This window comes from Chelonoidis abingdonii, chromosome 13, assembly GCF_003597395.2.
Source record: "Chelonoidis abingdonii isolate Lonesome George chromosome 13, CheloAbing_2.0, whole genome shotgun sequence".
Classification (NCBI taxonomy): domain Eukaryota; kingdom Metazoa; phylum Chordata; order Testudines; family Testudinidae; genus Chelonoidis; species Chelonoidis abingdonii.
In genome coordinates, this window is record NC_133781.1 from 9,797,273 (window position 1) to 9,817,262 (window position 19,990).

General features: G+C 45.0%; 1 protein-coding gene across 1 annotated transcript in view; it reads right to left on the bottom strand.

Moving 5' to 3' along the window:
- The window catches only part of PIK3R5 (phosphoinositide-3-kinase regulatory subunit 5), a 100,122-nt gene that overhangs the window by 69,657 nt on the left and 10,475 nt on the right, over positions 1 to 19,990 (bottom strand). The window lies entirely within an intron of this gene.

Below are 19,990 nucleotides of genomic sequence, written 5' to 3' on the forward strand. Positions count from 1 at the left end.
ACTTCCAAGCATTCAAAAACCACAAGTAAGGCTTTCCTCCTCTCCCCCCTCTCCAAAACATTTTAAGCCAAACAACATTTAGCTTTCTGATTTGTCTTCTGGTGTTTGAACCTTCAGGGGTCACATTTTCCAACTTTTTTCTGCAATCAGGAGGGTTAGAATCAAAACGTCCATTAAAAAGAGACACCAAATATCACAAAATTCAATTAAATTGACAAAGCTAGCCACCCTCGGGTTGTTCATGTGCACCACACCCTACTTTTCAAATAACCATGAGATTGCACAGGGATTGAACTAAATAGCTACTACAATCCCCAATCCTTTTAGCAAAGAAATTCCTTAGCACCTAGAGTTTCCATCAAACAGCAATTTACTCTTATGGCAGAAAACTGATAGTCCATTTTCTGAGAGGACAAATGTTATGCTACATGTAAATTTCTTTTGCCACATTTTTGTAAGTTTCTAACCATTCATCTGCAAAACTCATTCCAGTAACTGTACCAGCTGGGAGAATTTCCCCATCTGTCATCCTTAACGAGCACAAATTTAACTATCCTCTAATCACCAAAGGTATTGTTCTTGGTATCAGCCAGAGAAGAGAGAAAGATGCCTCAAAATGAGTCAGCAGCAGGAACAATGTGACTACAGGATTTTTTATTTTGGGGGGAGGCGGGGGTGGGGGGAACTATTGATAATCTTGCATACAGCAACTACCCTAATTCCCTCACCTGTTGCAGTAGCAAAGCCGCATACAGAGCCCTGGGGACATGCTCAGAGTGGTCATTTCCTTGGAAGATCCTGACTGGCTGGCCCAACAGCAGGCTAGGCCATATTTTAAGGTCTCTAAGAATTTTCAAAAGGGTCGAGAGATTACGGGTGCTGAGCCCCAACCCTGTGAAAATCAGGCTCCTTTAAGGGTGTCTCAGCCCCTTTCAGCCAACCCAACAGTCCAGAGCAGATTTAAAGCTCCTATAAATGGCCAGCTAAGGAGTCCCCCTGCACAGAGGAGTCCTTTAGTGGCACAGAACAGGGCCTATGCAATCCCCAAACTTGCAGCCCTCGCACAGGAGAGACAATCCTGGAAAAGGGGGCAAGGACAAGAATCCCTTTGCTCTCCAAACCCATGGGGGCCACTCCTGCAGGCACAATTTAGCATAGTCTCAGGCTGCTCTAAGCTGCTCCTTGGTAGAACCAGACTAGCAGGCCAGGGAATCAAACGGCTGCAGACCAGCCCCAGGATCTGGCCTGACTTATCTAAGTTAGAAGAACACTGCAAGCTTTCCAGAAAAATAGCACAGGTGGGTGTCACCTTACCCAAGAACCCCTATAAGGCTACACAGCATGCTCACCATGTGCCACACCCCTCTCTGTTACATAGGCCCTCTACCCTCTACTAACATATGTCCTTTGGCTCCCTACTGCTCTTTCACCCCTAACTAACCTCTCCACCTAGGGATTTGTGCACTTTCTTGTGAGCATCTAATGCTCATTATGCTTCACGCAGATAGCAGACCACACTTGCTTGTTGTTATATTGCTGACATTTCTGGAAAGTTAAGATTTAAAGTTGGTTTGTTTTTTTAAGAATTGCTAGCCTTACTCTCTTTGGAAGTTCCTTCCAACTGCATCCCTGCGGCAAGTGAAGAGTGGGTCTCAACATCTCAGCTGCAAGAAAAGGGTCTGCCTGTTATTGTGATCAATTACCAGCCAGCCATTACAAGGAATTCCACTCCCGGGTTACAACACGGCAATCAAGTTCACATACTGCAAAAATGATCTGGGTTGAATACCGCGACCTGCCTGACCACTAGTCCAAAGGCAACGCACAACGCCTTGCGAATCTAGCCTGCACTTAGATGTAATCCTTACAGAGAAATCCTGGGCAACCATACGGAACAGCAGCTCTCTCATTTCATCCTCCAAAGTGTTACTTTGTAAGACGCATACACACACACTCAGCAAATCGACTGGACTTGGTGACGCATCAAAGAGGAAGCACAGTCCAACGGTTTGGGCTCTAGGCTGGGACTCCGAAAATGTAGTTTAATTCACCGCTCAGCTCAAGGTCACCCAGGAAGTCAGTGGCAAGTCACTGAGTCTCTGTGCCTCAGTTCACCGTCTGGGAAAATGGGTGTGGGTAATGGTAATAACAGAGCTTCAATAGCTCTCAGGGGTGTTGAGAAAATAAACATTAAAAACTGAGGTGTTCCAAGACTTTGGTATTGGGGGCCAGATAAGTACCTAAGACAGAGAAACCCTAACACTGTCTCCCCCACAACCTAGTGTACTGTCCAGATGTCATAACTACAGTAAGACAGTGTTGCCTAGTGGCTAGAAGGGGAACTGAAAGTCAAGACTCCTAGCTTCTACTTCTGACTCTGCAAGTGAGTCACTGCACAACTTAAGGTGATGTATTAGTGCCTCAGTTTACTCTTCTGTGAAATGGTGTCTCACAGGGGTGCTAGGAGGCTCTGAGAGTTAAGGCTTGCAAAGCAGCACAAGAGTAGCAGACGAGAAGCATTATTTTTTCTTACACCATCTTGTTTTTAGTGAGAATAAAGACCCTTCTTTGACCTTAAAAGGAGCAGCGTGCATATATTGAAAGCTTCTTTTTAAAAATACAAACAAACTATATTTCATAGAGGTTTTTTTCTAACCCACAAGAACCACTTGTTTTAACCAAGACATCCTGTCAGGGGTACCTCAGAAGCAGTACACACCAATGACTGAAGCTTTAAAGTCATGTAATTAGGTTAAACACTCAAATACACAGAAGAGCTCAGATCACTTCAACCAAGAAAGCAAAGCTATGCTATGCAAAGTTATCTAAGGTCAGATCCTGAGCTGGTGTAAAACAGAGCAGGTCCCCTGAAGTGCACAAAGCTATTCTGACTTAGGACAGCTGAGGATCTGGCCCCTAGAGATTTCGCATTTCCACTTGCAAAATCTAATTCATGAGCAATGAAAAGTTTAATTAGTTTGCTAGCTATTTTGCCCACTATTGCCAAATAGATAAATAAAAGATTTAGCTGTGGCAATGGGCTGGCCTCTACTCCAGCCAAGGGAGCTAGGAACCTGGCACAGAGCACGCAGGAACAGCAAAAAAAAAAAAAAAAAATTAGAAAAAACAAAACAGATTAGTGTTTTAAAAACACAAGCACATAAATCTGCTTATCTCTTATATAAAGCTGTGCTAAAGTGGACAGAAGAGGGTAAGATCATAGGCACAGCACCCCAATAATGCTGTGCACAGTACACTAGTTCAGCTGCATTTTGCTTGTGACTGGAAATCTAACAAAATGCAAACTATGACGGGGAAAAAGGACTTGTTTTAAAAGTAGCATTAAGATCCTAATTTTGTACAGAAAGTTGTTGGTTAAAGAAAGCCTGCCAAAGGCAGGTTTCAGAGTGCCAGCCGTGTTAGTTTGTATCAGCAAAAACAACAAGGAGTCCTTGTGGCACCTTAGAGACTAACAAAAGTATTTGGGCATAAGCTTTCATGTGCTAAAACCCACTTTGTCAGATGCATGGAACATGCCAAAGGCAGGAAATTCACAAATGCTCTTAAAGTTTGAAAATACTGGAATGTAGCATTATGGTTACAATGCCTCCTTCAAGGGAAAGAATAGTGGGGTGATTATGGCTCTGGGCTAGGACTCAGCAGATCTGGGTTCAAATCTAGCTCTGCCACTGACTACCTGTATAATCTTGGGTGAGTTACTTAGTTCCCTTGGCCCTGACTCCTCCTCTAAACATTAATGTCAAAAATACTTCCCTGGGAGCACGAGACTAAATTCAGTGTTTGTTAGATGCTCAGATACTATAGTGATAGGGCCCATATAAGTACCTAGATAGACAGAGACCAATCTTTACTTTGCAATCCTCATCATCCTCTACAGGAACTCAGTCTGTGATCCTCACAAAACATTATCATTAACACAACAATAAGGCTGGGAAGTCAAACCCTGAAGAGACAGGATATGGTTATAGGCTGAACTTTACAAATACAGCGAGATGGAGTCCCTAATTCAAGTAGAAAGATCATTTGTTAGCTGATACAACAGTGCCACACTGGAGTTTTTATCACAGACAGTGAGCTTCAGGAGCCATAGCCTGAGATCTTGGCTTGGTATTTAAACCTCAGTGAAATCTACAAGACAAGTGACTAAAGAAAAGTAAACCAATGGCTTTGAAGTTAGGAAATTGGAAAAATCAAGTTGAAAATTCTTCTGGATCAGCTCCAATCTAGACATTGACTGAGCTGAGACTCTTCAGCAGTGAGAGGATCGATACCTTGAAATCTATTACTATTATATGGATTCCAGCAGCCTCTGGAGGTTCCAATCGAGATCAGGGCTCCATTGTGCTAGGCAGTGTATAGACATAGAGGCAGGGCCAGGACTTGGAAGGCTTTGCTGGTTTAACTATGCCAGTACACTACACTGGCCAACCGCTGCTACTGGGGACAAGATTGATAGTGGTATTGCTTATTTCAGCTCCCTCAAGTGAAATAAACTATATCGGCAAAAGTGCAATTTTGCCAGTATAACACAGGAGTCTGGAATAGCAATGGAGCTGCAGCTCATCACAATCCTGACCATCGTAGATGGGCCAGCAAAAGTTTTCAGTATAAACCTGGCCACAGCGAGAGACTCCCTACCCCGAAGTGCTTACAGTCACAACAGAGCAAGATGAAGGTTGAAAGAGGAAACAGAGGCGCAGAGCGGGGAAGTGACTTGCCCAGGGCCTCACAACAGAACAGTGGCAGAGCTGCGAATAGAACCTGGATCTCCTGATTCCCACACCACCCTGCCTAGCTAAAAGCTCTTTTGTGACTGCACCTGTTAGTTCTAGGAAACGTTTCCTCCTCCCCAGGCCTTCGAGGTCTCTCTTCCCCTTTGTACACACCCATAACATGTCACACCCCTCCCAGCTCTGTGGATGGCAACATAGCCAGGACACAAAAAGGGATGACTGATGACTAGGCAGGGACATGCTGTCTTCCTCCAAGCTGCAGGAGGCACTTAATATAACAAAAAAGAAGGCTCTTAAATTTAATCCTTGGTGCTCTAAAGATGATGTTTGCACACAGGGTGCTGCCAGGCAGGTAAGCATCATTGTCCCCACCTGTACCATGGGGACATGGAACCTGAGAGAGGTTAAGGGACTTATCCAGGGTCACACAACAAGCCACTATCACACCTGGATCTCCAGAATCCAAAGCCAAATCCAATCCTCAGTCTCACCCTGAGGGAACTTATTTACTGCATCTGTGTCTCAGTTTTCCCATAACAAAAAGTTGAGGCCAACCCTTGGGTTCTGAAGGTGGAGGAAGTAACCAGGGGAACAGCCATTTTAGACTTGATTCTGGCCAACAGTCAGGAATTGGTTGTGAATCTGAAGATACATTTCACGATTCTAAGGAAAGGAAGGAGTGAGAAGCAGAATAAGGATAGTGGACTTCAAATAAAGTAGGCTTCAACGGCCTCAGAGAGCTGGCAGGTAAGGTTCCATGGGAAGAAAATCAAAGGGATAAAGGTGTTCAGGAAAGTTGGTGGTTTTTCAGGGAGCCAATATTAAATGCAGAACTACCAACTATCCCGATGGGAAGAAAAGACAGGAAGACTAGTAAGAGGCCAATATGGCTCCATCAGGAGCTCTTTAATGACCTGAAAATAAAAAGGGATCCTACAAAATGAGGAAACATGGCCAAATTGCTAAGGAGGAGTACAAATAAGTAGCCCAAGCATGTAGGGACAAAACCTAAGGTACAAAATGAGTTACACCTAGCAAGGGATATAAAAGGCAATAAGACGAGGTTCTTTAAATACATTAGGAGCAAAAGAAAGATGAAGGAAAGTGGAGGTCCCTCCTTGGCAGGGAAGGAGAGCTAATGACTGATGGCATAATGTGGCTGAGGTGTTTAATGCCTATTTTGCTTCAGTCTTCACTAAAAAAGGTTAGTGGTGACTGATACTACACACAATTACTATCAACAACAATGGGCAAGGAATGAAGCCAAAATAGGGAAAGAACAGGTTAAAGAATACTGAGATAAGTTAGATGTATTCAAGTTGGCAGGGCCTGAAGAAATTCATCGTAGGGTACATAAGAACTAGCTAAAGCAATCTCAGAACTATTAGCAATTATCTTTGAGAACTCATGGAGGATGGGTGAGGTTCCAGATGACTGGAGAAGGGCAAACAAACATAGTACTTGTCTCTAAAAAGGGAACAAAGATGACCCAGGGAATTATAGTGCAGTCAGCCTACCTTCAATACCTGGAAAGATACTGGACCAAATTATTACTTATCAATTTGTAAGCACCTAGAGGATAATAGGGTTATCAGGAATACCAACATGGATTTATCAAGAACAAATCATGCCAAACAACCTAATTTGCTTCTTTGACAGGCTTACCGGACTAGCAGATGGGGGAAGCAAATGATGTGATATATCTTGATTTTAGTAAGGCTTTTGACAGTCCCACATGACATTCTCATAATGAAACTAGGGAAATGTGGTCTGGAGGAAATTATTGTAAGGTGGGTGCACAACTGTTGAAAGACTGTACTTAGTGACAAGTTATTCACTGTTCACTGCCAGACTGGGAGGGTGTGTCTAATGGGGTCCCACAAGGGTCTTTTCTGGGTCTGGTACTACTCAATATTTTCATTTATGACTCGGATAATGGGGTGGAGAGCGTGCTTATAAAATTTGATGACACAAAACTGGGAGGGGTTGCAAGCGCTTTGGAGGACAGGATTCAAAGTGACTGACAAATTGGAGAACTGGTCTGAATTCAACAAGATGAAATTCAATAAAGATAAGGGCAAAGCATGATACTACATGATGCTCTTCTGCTAACATAGCACTGTCCACATTGGCGCTTTTGTCAGTGAAATTTGTGTCCAGCAGGGGGGGCCAGGAGAGTGGGTTTCACACCCCAACCAACAAAAATGCTAGTGTAGACAAAGCCTAAGATTAGATACCAGGAAAAGCTTTCTAACAATAAGAGTAGTTAAACTCTGGACCAGGCTTCCAAGGGAGGTTGTGGAATCCCTGTCACTGGAGGTTTCAGGACAGGTTGGCCAAACACTTGTGAGCAATGGTCTAGATTTACTTGGTACTGCCTCAGTGCAAGAGGCCGGACTTGATGACTTTTTGAGGTCCCTTCCAGCCCTACATTTCTATGAATCTTATGCACCACATCAACCCCATTTGTTGTGGGGTGGGAAACCATACAAAAACCTTACAGAATCAGTAAACCCAAGTTCTAATCTTGGTTTTGAAAACGACTGGTTGTGTGACTTTGGGTATGTCACTCACATACCTGGAATGTGCTGGCTTCAGATATGTATTTGCATATGCTACTTCCCTGTGTTGTTTTTATCCGCTGCTCAGAAAACATAGAGTTGAGTAATCAAATTACATCAAAGAAAACTCCAACAAAAAAAAACCCTGACATGTCAGCCTTTTCCCCAGTTGCGACAATGATGAACAAATTGTTGACATCCTAAATAGCGCAATAGCGGTCTGTCAATTCGCTCCCTTCCTCTTTGATGAAGGAGAAGAGAAACTGTGGACACAACCTGAGCTGCCATTTTGAGTCCAGAATACACCTGAAGAGTTTACACTCTACAGCAGACTAGACTTCAACTCAGGACACAGTTCAGTGGCAGGTGGGGAGCTTTCCCCAATAATTCCCAACAGCACTATGGAAAGAGACTCTTCAAAGAAAACAGCCCGTTCCTCTCAGCCTCTTTCATTTTATACCGATACACTTCCTGTCTGAAGAGGAAGCCACAAGCTGTGTGGCTGAATCCATCCTCATGAACACATGTACCAAGGCCAAAATGCTTTGGAGCCTGAAGAGGAAGCTCCCATTAGCTAAAAATGGTTTCCACCAGCATCCTACACTTCTGCATTTTCTGAAGAGATCCTTTTATTTCACCTTCTCATATGATCACCCAAAGGAGAAGCACTCTGGATTCAGAAGGAAGTTCTGCTGCAGTTTCCTATTCTGGGCTATGACTTCAGCCTCCTCCCACTGCTGAGCTGCACGCATGTTATCCCTTCGCACTATGCAGCTGATCTGTATGGTCACTAACAGCCAAGGACTTTGGTCTAGTCTGTACAGTACCAGGAAACGTAGAGAGAGTGCGTGTGTGAGTATTCAAGAGAAAAATAAACCACACACAAGTTATTCAGAGCCAAGAAATAACCACATTATCAAAAGGCAAATCATCCAGCAGGTTACTCACCAAGAAAATTATCCAACTCGCCACCAAAGGAGATGCAGGATTTAAGTGGGGGGAGGAGCCTGTCAAAGGTGGGCAGAAGCTTGGACAATTAAACTGATACAGACACAGGAAGTGAGAGGATTCACAGCCAAGACCCCATGTCCACAAATGCCATCCCTCCTCTACAGCCATTGATACTCCCCACCCTTGTAGAACCAGTGTGGTTGCACCGTACAGACATAGGGGACAATTTGGAGAGCCAAGAAGTCAAAGGATGCCTCCTCCTTGCACTAAGAGAAATCCAGCTTCCCCTCAGCTCCCTGCATGTTGCCAGGCAGTGGGGACTGGAGACAAGGCATCCACCACCTTCCCAGCAGAGGCTATTCCAACCTTGACATCAGAGTAGCAGTTGCAGATTGGCTGCCATAAAGTGTCCTAAAGAAAAGACTCCTTCCATCTCCATACCCAGAGGAATTCCCTAGGGCGCAGTCCTTCTGCTCAGCCTATGCACTGAGGCCAGGATTTGCAGTGCCTCAGAGAGTTCAGGTCTCACTGCTGTTTCAGGCTGTCTGCAAACTCAGGTAGGTATCACTGCCTCAGTTACACTGAGAAGGCTTTCGTCACAACCATAGTCGCTTAAGTTCAAAAGAGTCAGATGAGTAGATCCCCTGTACCTACTAGGGAAAATTTCTTGCTCTCCAACCTGCCAAGGGGATTCATCCAGAAGAAACCCTTTTATAGCAGAGCTATGTGTCAGGTTTGATTTACAAAATATTCCCTGCTTCAAACTTACTGTTGTAGCCTCATTACCAGATTCACATGTCTAAATATTTTTAAAGGTAATAGTTCTTCATCACCCTATGACTCTTCATTGTGGGAATTACAGTGTATTAATTAGCAAGCAAAAGGCCAAAGACCTATGCCTGTAATTCACACCCTGTTTAGTCTACTGCATAATTAGGAAGTGTGAAAATCTGCCCTTGGACTGAAGACGCTAGAAAGGCAGGTGTGTTTTGTCATAAAAAATTCCTTAAGTCAGGCAAACCTCTCCCCTCCCACGGCACACTTATTTTCTTTCCCTGCCACCTGTACAGAACACGTGGTATGGAACAAAGGTTTTATTGCTGAGTTTGGGATGTCCAAACTCCTCACAGAGGCAAATCCAAGGAACATGGTGAGAACACAGTCCACTTCACCTCCATTATCACTGGAAATACACTTCCAGCTTTTCAGAAGCATCATCTGGCACTTCTGAAACAAATCTAATTACAGATCTGAGGGCTGCTAAAGGAAAAGGCCCAAATGGTCTTGTTAATATCCAAAGGCTTCTGTGCCTGTGCACGAAATTGCTAGTGTTATGGATAAGTATTAATCTGTATTTCAGTTGCAATGGCTCCACATACTCTTGATGACTGATACGTGTAGTCTCTCAGGATTGAAAGTGTGCATCTGATCTCCTGGGTGATGGAGCCAGTTCTTCATGGCTGATTAAGGACAATGGAGATATTAGGTGTCTATTACTGATAAGTGTGTCCCTGTGAAGGCCAGTCACACTTACACAAGCTACAATAAGACCCTTGCTCAAGAAGCCATCTTTAATGACCATGCCATGATGCCAGTGCCCTGCCTTGAAACTCTCTCCTTCGGGTAAAGTTTATGAGTCATTTTCTTGATCCATACCAGTATCAGTTATGGGTATGGACGGTAGATAGCATCGATTTCAATACGTGCTTATGAGCTACCAACAGCAAAGGTAATGATACGTGCAGCTTTTATTAGCTTTTGATTCATACACAGATTCAAAGATTCCAAGGCCAAGTGATCATCTACTCTGACCTCCTGCATGACATAGGCCATAGAACTCCCCCATAATCATTCTAGAGCAGCTCTTTTAGAAAACATCCCATCTGGATTTTAAAATTGCCAATGATGGAGAATCCACCCCAGCCCTTGGTATATTGTTCCAATGATTAATTCCACTCACCATTAAAAATGTATGCCTTAGTTCCAGTCTGAAATGGTCTAGCCTTAACTTCCAGCCACTGGATCCTGTTACACTTTGTCTGATATTCTGAGGAGCCTGTTTTGAAACACTTGTTCCCACTAGACAAGATGCATGTGGAGGCCCTGTCTAGCAGGCAGCCTGTGAGTATGCCTACCAGATTAAGCCCCTCAGGCAAGTAAACGCAAAATAGCTGAGGAGGGTTGTGGAGGCCCTCTCTCATAACCTTTAGACTAGTGGACAGGGTACTCACCAGGCTGGGGGAGACCCTGGGTTCAAGTCCCCCCGACACCTGAAGGGGAGAAGGGATTTAATCAGGGATCTGCTACCTCTCAGGGGAGTGCCCCAGCCACGAGGCCACAGGATAATTCTGATGTGAGGCTCCCTCAAGCACTCCTATTGAAGTTGTTCCATTTTAATTAAACAATGGCATACTTAAATATTACTTAGGCCAGAGAAAGAGTTGGAATGACTCTATAGCCTAGTGTCTGGGGCACCCAACTAAGAGATCTCTTTTCAAATCCCTTTTTCCTCCTTCAGTCAGGGGGACTTGAATGGGGGGTCTCCCACATCCTGGGTGAGAACCCTATCCACTAGGCTAAAGGTTATAAGAGAGATCTTCCTTCTCCTCCTGCAGCCCCATTTGGTTTAGGTCCTGACCGCAACTTAGGCCGCCAGACACACATCTTCCTCCACTTCTCCACCAGTTCATGAATCACAAGCAGAGATAGGCATTTCCCGGTAGCCCAGATTTAGGCACCTATTTCCAAGAGAGGAGCAGGGCCTAGGTAAGGCCCCTCTTGTCAGCATCTCTTATTGGCTGGCTTAGGCAGCTCCCTGCCCAGCATGCTGGATTTTGTGAATTGCTTAGGCTCCTATCTCTCCCCGTTCATCCTATAGGGAGCCTAGGCACCTAACTCAGCTCGGTGGATCGCACTGTTGTTCCTATGATTTTCTAGGTACCTAAAAGTTAGGTGCTGCAATGCCCAGCATTGTATCACTTAAGTCCCTTCATGGATTCCGCCCTTAGTCTCTTGCTGCTTTAAGTCTGGATCTGCAAAATGGAAATAACGGCACTTCTGTACTTCACAGAGGTGTTGTGAAGATAAACCACATTAAAGACTGGGAGGAGCTCAGACGTTACAATACAAGTGTGCAAGATAGATTCATCTGGTTTTGCTTTAACTTGGTATGTCTGCAAAGTTTGATTTGTCAAAAATGACAACAGAAGTCAACCTTTCTGTAGGTGGCCACAGGAGCTAGAGTTCTCCAAGGGTATCCACTATACCTTCACTTTTGGACTTTGTAGAGACACATCCAGCTACTGTAATGAAGAGCCATCTATAAACCGAAGAACCAGGCAGGTAGTAAGATGCGTACGACATGCAGATTCCTACCATAAAAAACCCCAGGCTTGTTCCCACTTTCATCATAAAGCATGTGTACTTCATAAACACCCAGAGTCAATTTTTAATAGACATTTCATGGACAACTTATATTAGATGATTGACACTGTAGCCAAAACCAAAGAGTGAGTAAATTCCAAATTAAGTAAGACTTTAGGGCTGACGAAAGGGTCTGGATTGATAATCCTGGTTGACAAAGTCCAACAGATACATAACAGGCAGCATAGACTTCATCTCCCCATAGGCCCCATTATAGATGTATGCCCTAGAGACACCAGGCCATAGGTGAAATCCTAGCTCCACTGAACTCAATGGCAAAACTCCTGTAGACGTCAATGAAACCAGAATTTTGCCCCATATTTTCAATGGATGCAAATCAGTGTAACTCAACAGAGTTACACCAGTCTGTCGCTACTGAGCACCCAGCCCAGCCCCTTTAAGAAAGAAAGATAGTCCAATCTTTAATTCGATCCTTGACACCTCTATTGAGGCTACCAGTAAGATTGCCAATGACAAGTAAGGTCTGAATCAAAAAGAGAGGCTCAATATACCCCAACCCTCTAATTCACTCAGTCCCCCAAGGGTTGTACAGGCAACAGGGTTCTTCTTTGCTCTTGTTTTAAGTAGCTCTCTGAGCTATTAAGCTATAAACCTGACCTCACAGAACAGCTTACATTCACTTCTTGGTGGGAAAGTTTAGAGACAGGCAGGCAGGGCTGCACCAAAAGTTAGCAAAATGTGACCACAGCACCATTTTAGTTGTTTCAGAGTAAAACCACTCGTATAAAATGGACAGAAGCATTCACATTATAATTCTGTTGATTAGACTCAGTAGCTATTGAGGTTTACTCTAGGGCTTTTAGTCCCTTCAGAAGTGGGACAGAATGCCCCCACTAAGGACTGAACTGAAAGTCAGAGATAAAGATTTCTCTTTGCAATGGAGCTACTGAACTGGAGGGGTCAGAAGAAAAGTGCATCCTACTCGAGCTCTGGCGCCAGACTCTGTTCTCAGTTACACCAGGTAATTCTGGGGTAACCCTCTGGCTTTAATAACAAAGGGATTTTACTTCCATGAAATAGCTCTGGGTTTGCACCAGATATCAAAGAGCAGAGACTAGCCCCTGGTGCCTTGCACAACTGCATGGCACAGCTGATGCAAGAAGTGCTATCACAGTAGCACGAGCCTTTCCAAAGTGAACAGTCTGTATAGCAGAGCTGGGTAGTGGTGCTGGCACCTCACTGTGAGGTTTCTGACCTGCAGAGCTGCTCCGGGGGTCCTGGTGCCCTCCTTGCAGACAGAGCCTTTGGGCTACCAGGGTATATTTTTCATTTTGCAGGAAGAAATTGGAAGGGGCCAAGAGGGGCTGGAGGGCAGGGAAAGTGGGGCTGGAATCCTGCATATGTTAAGGAGGGAATGGGGCTAGAACCCCACATTTTGGAGGAAGGGAGCTGGAGCTGCAAGTTCTTAATTCTCAGCCGAGGGCCCCTAGCTACAGAACCCCCTCCAGAGGGGATTAAACTGAGCCCAACCCTCACTGTGCCAAGATCCAAATGCCAGCCAGCCACAACTGTCTGATAGAGACATTCCCCGCTCCCTCAAAACATCTCCCTCCAACAGACCCACATGGGAACAAACAGGAGAGAGGAGAGGAAATACCACAAAGTGGGAGGATCTCTCCTTTCAAGGGAAGGATGCATGAGAACATCCCTGGGGAAAGGGGGATGCTAAAAAAGCCCAGGCCTTTGTAGGCTCACTGCTTCTCACTGGTTGCTGGGCACCAGATGCCCAGGTGCCAGGGACCATCAGGGTACCCAATATTAAATTGATGGGGAATTGGTGCATGACAGAACCACATGGTGGGAGCAACGGATGAAGGGATAACTGGTGCTGTCTACAAGATCCTTGTACTTGTAACATGCTAGGCTAGCAATGTGTAGGCATGAGTCCTGGCAGGTCACCAGGGACAGGTTTTCCCTCTCGTGGTGTGTGCGGATGGTGGAAGGAGAAGGTACAGATCAAGCAGTGAACTCACCAGGAAGGCATTTAACATGAGCAGGGGTGGGGAGCTGTGTATGGTCTGTGACTCCTCCCCTCTGGCCCCCCTGAGACAGTTTCCCACTCTAGACTTCTGCTTTTGGTTTCGGGCACAAATCGCTCACACCCCTTAGAACAGCACAACATCTCTTACAGCCCTTTCCACCATTCATAACTAACACCCCAAATGCAGAGCAGTTACAGTTTTACTGGGCCCAACCTCCCCAGCCTCCTGCCACCCACCCCAATCACATGTTTACGCCGGTCAAGTCATCCCCTCCTTTGATCTCCTCCCCTTACTCCAACTTCGCAAGTTACTACAGACACAGAGATCACGCTGATGGGTGGAGCTTACCCACAGAGTCAATTGATAGAGCAGGTTGTGAAACACAGGAACTTACATGATGCTATCACAACCAACCACAGAGCGTGGCATAAATCTCTCTAATTATTGCACAGATATGTTTGAATTCGCTGCAGATAAAATGAGAGCAGTTTTATGGGAATACAAAAAGAGTTAAATTCACACAGATCTTTTTAAAAAATCACTTTCAGAAATCTAGCAATACGTATGACTTGTCCCCTGGCTCTGTAGGCCACTGAGGTCCTTGCTGCTCTCACAGTTTGTCCCCACCTCTCTCTGTCAAGGCTTGTTTTCCCCAGTGATGATAATTTACGTTATAGCTATTAGAACTTGCTCAGTATTATCCCTTAGGGCCAGCCTTAGGGAAAATGGTTTCCTGGGTGAACTTGTATTTTGGTGCCCCTCGCCCCCATGGGTGTTGTGCCCCCCACTGTCCCTGGCCACCATGGACTTTCCAGGTTCCCCAACCCCTGTGCCCCGCTACTCCACCCCTAACTCTGGTCACCCCTCCTGCATTCCTAACCTCTGCACTGTGCCCCCTTTGCCCCTAATCCCGGCATCCTAACCTCTACACTATGCTCTCTACACTACCTTCCTGTGCCCCAAACCACTGCATTCAGCCCCTTCCACCCCTAATTCCTGCACTCCAACCCCTTCTGCCTGTGCCCCTAATCTGCACACTGTCCTCATTCACCCCAATCCCTCCCTACCTGCACCGCTAACCTCTACACTGTGCCCCTGCACCCCTAACCTCTGCCCCCCTCTTGTGCTCCAACCACTTCACTGTGCCCCCTTTGCCCTGGACCCCCCTGTGCCCACTTGGGGAAACTAACCTGAATGCATGGAGCAGCTGGCGTTCTTGCTCATTCACCCTCTCCAATGCTGCTCCTCAGCGCCCACCTAAGGGTTGTGAGGGAGCAGGGAGTGAGGAGCGACATCAGGGCTCCATGCATCTAAGTCACTTTTCCCACCTCGGCTGCATAAGGAGAAGGCAGAGAGCAGCAGCTCCTGATGCTCGCCTCATAGCACAGCCCAGGTGGGGAAAGTGACCTTGATGCACGGAGCTCTTGGTCTTTCTCCTCGATCCCCACCTCACAGCCCCCTGGGGGGACATACAGGAACACTGGGGGGAGCAGTATCTGAACCACTGCTTGCCCTGCCACCTCATGCTCCTCTGCTGTGAGGAAGCAGGGAGAAATCTGGAGGCCACCCCCACTCCACCCAGCACTCCATGCCAGCCAGGAGCAGTTTCTGATTTTACACCAGCAGCACGCACCTCTGTGCTGCCACATGGCGCCCTCTTGACCACAGTGCCCCTGGTAGGTCGCCTGGGTGGCCCACCCTTCAGGCCAGCCCTGTTATTTCTCCATCTTCTCCTTGGTTGGCCATGAGGTTGGACACCATAAGAATATCCTTCTAAGAGAAACTTAGCTGATCATCATCCTAACCCTATCCCCTAAAGCTGCTTCACTACACAGAACTCCCATCATTCCCTATTAGATCTTTTCCACACATCATTTTCCCTTACTGGATCAAAAATTCATCTCAACGCTTTATTTCTGAAGGTATTTAGTGGTTTTCCTTCCTTCTTAGTAAGTGCCCAGGTATCCCATCCATATAAAACAACAGACCTTATCATGGTCTCTTGTCTATCTGAAGCTTGGTCTTTCTCAGAAGTTGGTAGTTGAAAATTCTCTGCAGAGAAATGTAACAGGCATTCCTGCTCTCCATCCATGCTTTAATTCCTCCCTCATCAAATTGTTGTTGGTAATTAACGCTCTTCAGTATTTTAAATGGGTTAACTTGTTGATATCTAGGAGTACTGACAGCTAGGTAAGCTTGTCCAAGATTTTCTCACCAGCTCACAGCCATATATTACGTTATATCTTCATTGACATAAGTTGCATTTGTCTTGCTGCTTCCTTCACATCTGCAGTCATCCTCTGTACCACATCATCTCTCTCTCTCTTACAATAGTCAGGCCACCAGCATATCCAAAAATGAGGTACAGCTCATTTAAATTCACCCCATCCTAAGAATACTGCAATGATTGTACTGCTTTCCACAACCACATTAAAGAGTATGGGGGATTGCGCATCTCCCTCCCCGAGTCCAGTGTTGATGTCAAATAGGGCAGATTTCATAGAGTTTAAGTCCAGAAGGGACCATTAGATCATCTAGTCTGTTCTCCTGTATATCACAGGCCATTCAATTTCACCTACTTACCCCTCTACTGAGCCCATGAACTTGTGTTTGACTAAATCATATTCCCTCCTCAGACTCTACTTTTTGAACCCTCAAAAATATGTATTGATAGGACGAATTATATAAGGCATCTGGGGAAGACAAGACTTCAGTGTCATCTAGGAGTTTGGGTGACATCCAATAACAGGGGCAAAGGAACAAGGAGTCTGGAACCTCTAGTCTGGCAGTTCAAATCCAGCCCAGCTTTGTGAAAGCGCAAGTGATTAAAAACTGGATATAATTTGATGGTGGTTCAGTGGATCCACTGCACAAGATCTGCCACCATAATCTGCAATGTCACGAACAACCTCTACAGAGAAGCAAATGACTAAACAGCTATGGAAAATGGAAGGCAAAAAAGTAAAGGAGAGTGAGTCACGTACCTGGAAAATTGACAGGAAAGAAAGGGAGACAAGATAAAGGGGTTGTCTAAGTGCTCATCTCATTCTCAACATGCAGTTCATGCCAACTGCACTCATGTCAGCATGAGCCTGCTTCTGAGACAGGTCACCAGCTGGTTCGTTACTTGGGAAAGGCTGGTGCAATCTACATGATGGGTGGGAAATACAATACATTTAGCCACAATCCAGGTGCAGCATTGCCTGAGGCAAGCTTTCTGCAGCATGGATCCGTGCCCCATTCCTGACCAGGAGATGTGCTTTTACCTGCAAGAAGGAAAGTCTCTATCAAAGAGCCACTGGGTCTTTGGCTTCTGTGCCAAGACCATCAACTGTGGTCACCTAGTCAGAAGTTACCAGTGATAGAGGGTGTCCAACTTCAAACACCTTAAAAGGGCTGGATCTTCAGAAAGTGCTGAGCAACCCTCCTTTGCAAAACAGGCGGCAGCCCCTTCTAAGGTGTCTCATATTGGGCACCCAAAATCAGTAGTCACTTTTGGGAATCGTGGCACCAACGTATCTGTCAGCTAGTAGCTAGAATGAGACCAACACATAGAAAAAATAATCTATATTGACGTGAGCTGGATTCAAACTAGTGCTTTGGCTGTTGCAACTATATGCTTCCATGTTAGAGACCTGAGTTCAGACATAACTGCATAACATCTTGTCCACAGGACTAGTGAAGTCTGGAAGCACCATGAGGTACTTTGCAGGCTTTCAGAAGTTAAAAGACACTAATCAGGGGACACCTTCTTCCTAGCAGACAACCTCCCCACAATTAACTAAGCAACATGAATTATGAGATTTCACAGAGAGCAGGTCTAGCTTTAGATGCCAGCAGCAAGAACATAAGAATGGCCATACTGGGTCATACCAAGGTCCATTTAGCCCAGTATCCTGTCTTCCAACAGTAGCCAATGCCAGGTGCCCCAGAGGGGATGAACAGAACACAGTCATCAGGTGATCCATTCCCTGTCTCCCTTTCCCAGCTTCTGGCAAACATAGGTTAGAGATACCATCCCTGGCCATCCTGGCTAATAGCCATTGATGGACCTATCTTCCATGAATTTATCTAGTTCTTTCTGAACGCTATTATAGTCTTGGCCTTCACAACATCCTCTGGCAAAGAGTTCCACAGGCTGACTGCATTATGTGAAGAAATACTTCCTTTTGTTTGTTTTAATCCTGCTGCCTATTAATTTCATTTGGTGACCCCTAGTTCTTTTGTTATGAGAAGGAGTAAATAACACTTCCTTATTTACTTTCTCCACACCAGTTATAATTTTATAGATGGAGTGACCACATCCACACGCAGACTTTGGGGAATCAGCACAATGTGGTACTGACCAGGACAGAACTGTTTGCAGAATGGTTGCAAAGGAGATGTGCCAACTATCACTTCCTCCAGGCTTATTTTTAAAACATCTTTCTTGGTATTAGCACTGTCACAGGACAAGCTCTATTTTTGTTTTTGATGTACAGAAAGATAGGGGGGAATTCCACTCCCGACCCCTCTAAAGCGACAAACGAGGATTTTGATCATGCTGAGAAATAACGTTGCTAATTTTGCCCCATCAAGTCATCTCCAGCACAGACTGCAACAAATCCATACCTTGCTCACCAGACCAAACCTTGCTCCAAGAGACTCTCCTCCATGTAAGCTATTCCACAGAGAAGCACAGAAATGTTGGGCTGGAAGGAACCTTGAGGGGCCATCTAGTCCAGCGGTCTGCAGCCCCCAGCCGCTTTCAGGCAGAAAAATCAGAGCCCTGAACCCCAGCACCCCAAAGCAGAAACCCTGAGCATCCTCTGCCAGGCCCTGGAGCTTTTAAAGCATGTTGGGGGGGCCTCAGAAAAAAAAAGGTTGAGAACCCCTGCTCTAGTCCATCCACCTGCACTGAGGCAAGAACATGCATACCTAGAGCATCCCTGACAGGTATTTGTCCAGCCTATTCTTAAAAACCTCCAATGACAGGGATTCCACAACCTCCCTCGGAGCCTATTCCATGGCTTACCTACCCTTAGAAATAGCAAGTTTTTCCTAATATTTAACCAAAATCTTCCTTGCTGCAGATTAAGCCCATTACTACTTCTCCTACCTTTTGTGGACATGGAGAACAATTGATCACCATCCTCTTTATTACAGACCATAACATATTTGAAGACTTATCAGGTCTCCCCCTCAATCTTCTTCTCTCAAAACAAAACATAACCAGTTTTTTTAACTTTTCCTCATAGGTCAGGTGTTCTAAACCTTTTATCATTTTTGTTGCTCTCCTCTGGGCTCTCTTCAGTTTGTCCTCATCCTTCCTAAAGTGTGTGCCCAATACTGGACACAGTCCTCCAGCTAAGCCCTCACTAGTGCCAAGCAGAGAGAGACAATTACCTCCCATGTCTTACGTATGACACACCTGTTAATACACCCCAGAACATCAGCTTTTTTTGCAACTGCATCATACCATAACACATTTGTGATTCACTATAACCTCCAGATCCTCTTCAGCAGTACTAGTCCATCAAGCCAGTTATTCCTCATTTTGTATACGGGGACTTGATTTTTCCTTCCTATATGTAGTACTTTGCATTTGTCTTTATTGAATTTCTTCTTGTTCATTTCAAAACAACTCTCTAATATATCCAGCCTGTTTTGAATTCGAATCTTGTCCTCCAACGAGCTTGCAACCCCTCCCAGCTTGGTGTCATCCATACATTTTATAAGTGGAAATGAAAATATCGAGCCCAGGACTGACCCCTGTTGGACCTCACAAGATACACCCTCCCAATTCGACAGCAAGCTATTGATAACTACTCCTTGAGTAAGTTTTTGTCAACTAGTTTTGCTCCCACATTACAGTAATTTCACCTAGACCACATTTCCCTTGTTTCCTTATCAGAATGTCATGTGGACTGTGTCAAAAGCTTACTAAAACATCAAGATATATCACGCTAATCTCCCAACACAGAGCAGTTTCCAAATGGGAGACGCATGTTTGTTTATAAAAACAAAAACAAAAAGTGAGCGCCTCTCGTCAGAAAGCAGCTAAATGCAGAATGGACATATGTTCTTCTCATCAGCTCTGTATTCCAGATATCATTTCTAGGAAGAAGGTATTCCCTCTCATGCTACTTTATTAGAAGATTTCTTCCAACTGTTACAAGTGTCAAAAATTGAGGGCAGTCAGAAAAAGACAATTCAGCTCTTTAGATTGATTCATAGCATAGAGGTAACATTCTAATATCTTAATGAGATCTATTAGTCTCTGAAATAAGCTCCTAAGGGAAACTATGGAAGCCCTATT